This window comes from Pinus tabuliformis, chromosome 5_1, assembly GCF_031772625.1.
Source record: "Pinus tabuliformis cultivar Carrire ecotype Pingquan chromosome 5_1, CPIR1, whole genome shotgun sequence".
Taxonomy (NCBI): Eukaryota; Viridiplantae; Streptophyta; class Pinopsida; order Pinales; family Pinaceae; genus Pinus; species Pinus tabuliformis.
The window spans coordinates 404,207,143-404,209,918 of record NC_142305.1 but is presented as its reverse complement, the minus strand read 5'-3'; positions in this window follow the sequence as shown (position 1 = coordinate 404,209,918).

Below are 2,776 nucleotides of genomic sequence, written 5' to 3'. Positions count from 1 at the left end.
TTTTCTAAGGAATGGTTTGAAAATGGAATTCATCAAACCTTGAAGTGTTGAAGGTGCATTGGTAAGGCCAAAAGACATGACCAAAAATTCATAATGACCCTCATGAGTTCTAAATGTTTTTTCGGAATGTCTTCAGTCTTCATTCTGATTTGATGATATCCTGAACGAAGATCCAACTTGGTGAAGTAAATTGATCCATGCAATTCATCCAGTAATTCATCAATGATAGGAATGGGAAACTTATCTTTAATAGTGAGCTTGTTGAGCTCCCTATAATCCGGACACATGCGCCATGATCCATCCTTCTTGTGCAACAATACTACTGGAGCAGAGAAAGAACTTTGACTCGGTTGAATTATACCATCCTCTAGCATTTCTACAACCATACGTTCAATTTCACTCTTTTGGGCATAGGGATATCTATACGGCCTGATGTTTAGAGGAACACTTCCTGGAATCAGATGAATAGCATGATCATGATCACGAATAGGTGGGAGACCTTTGGGAGTCTAAAATACCTTGGAATGATTGTCCAAGACTTTTTGGAGATATGGAGAAATAGATGATTCCAATGTGGAAACATTTACCGAACATAATTGTGCAATTACACCTCTTTGTTCCTTTTTTAGAAGCTTTGTCATACCGTTAGAGTTGATTATCTTTCCCGGTTTCCCTGCAATACCCTTTAATTCAACTTCCTTTCCTTCCACAGAAAATTTCATGAAAAGTTCTTGAAAATTAAAAGCTATTGTACCCAAGGATTATAGCCATTGGACTCCTAGTACAACATCAGCACCTCCCATTGGAATGGAAAGCATTGGGCTAGTCAATACATATTCTCCCATGGATAGCTTGATATTATGGCACTTTCCAGAGCAATTTATTGTTCCTCCATTTGCAACCATCGCTTGACACTCTGGTGCTGGATATAAGAAGCAATTCAATTCTTTTGCTACCTTACAATGAATAAAATTGTGGGTACTTCCTGAATCAATCAACACTATTACCTTTTTCTTCTTGATTTGTCCTTCTATCTTGATGGTTTGAGGAGTGGTAATTCCCGCCAATGCATTACAAGATATGGTCGGATTAATTTCTTCTTTATCTAGGCTTTGTTCCTAGAGTATATCCTCTTCTTTTGACCTTTCTTGCTCCTTTCCTTCTTCCTCTTCACAATCTATGTATAATAATTTATTCTCAGCGCACTTATGACCTTTAGTGTATTTTATATCACAACTATAACAAAGCTCTTTTGCGCTTTTTTCTTCCAATTGTTGTGGTGTCAACCTTATAGGTTGTGGAAGACTAGGGAAACAACACTTCCATCTTTATAGTTGTGAGTGGTATGCTTCCTGATTTCCATAATTTTTCTTTCCATTTTTCTTGCTAAACTGAATGCCTTCTCTAATGAATCAGGTTCCCAAAGGCGAACATCATGTTGGATATTATCCTTTAAAGTTCCTATGAACACATCAATCCTATGCTCCTCTGGAATATTTTTTACCCTTATGTTCAATTTTTGGAACTCCTCAATGTGCTCCATTATTGAACCCTTTTCTTTGAGACTTATCAATTGGCTAAAAAAAGTGTTGCTTTTTGTATCCTCATAATGTATTTTTAATTCTTCCGTAAAAATTGCCCAAGTGATAATTTGTTTACGAGAGCAAAGCCATTGATACCATACAAACTGATTTGGTTCCAAATATAAAGTTGCAATACATACCTTTTGTGTGTTTTTCACATTATTGAGATCGAAAAATTGCTCCATATGTAATATCTATGTTGCAGGATCCTTGCCATCAAACTTCCTCATATTGATTTTTGGAATATGGTGGGTCTTCGATCCAACATTAGAGTCTATGGAATCATGATTAACATTTCTTTTGTTCTCATCATGAGTTTCCTTTACTACCCTTTCAACATTAGTGACCATTTCTTGTAGCAACGTATTCATATTTATCTTCAATTCTTCCATCTTATCATCCATGCTATCACTTTTAGTGTCCATGCCATTCATCTTAGCATCCATGCCATCCATCTTAGCTTCTACGCCTTTCTTTAAACAATCCATCTTAGCTTCTACACCTTTCTTTAAACCATCCATCTTAGCTTCTACATCTTTTCTTAAACCATCTGTTGGATACCTATAGTAATAGGTTTCATATTTCATGATTGGCAAGAGAAAAGCCAAATATGCTCTGCTCTGGTATCCCAAAGATCCCATATTTCCTAGAAAGCAAGAGCTGGGTAAAGTGTTTCAAGTATTGAGGACCTTATTTCGAATTTTGTGGATGATTCAACAGTCTAATCTGGATCATGCCATGTTTCAATTTTGAGTTGTAGAATAGAGAAAGTGGTCTGTCCAAACAGCTTAATCTTGGCAGACAAGTAGTCCAGGTAGAGAAGCAAAGGTTCCCAAAAGTTTAATCTGGGACCTTGGAAGACATAAGGGTAGAAGTAGATAGAGAGAAAAGGAAAAAGCCAAAGAAAAGAAAAGGCAATTGAGGGTTGCAAGTCCAAGTGCCCCTCCAAGAAGAAACAAAAAATGCTAGGCAAAATAGTTGGGTAGGCAGTTGTGGTTGCAGAAAGAATATGATCACCATTATACAGGCATCAATAGGTCTCTTGCCAAGGCAATAAATCTATCAGCAAACAAAGTGGTGAATTCCATGAACTCACAGCAAAGAGCATCACTAACTTCTTTTCTTTCCCTCTCTAGTCTATCACTAACACCCCCTTTCTAATTCCCCTCCTTCATTCATATTAACTCCTAATT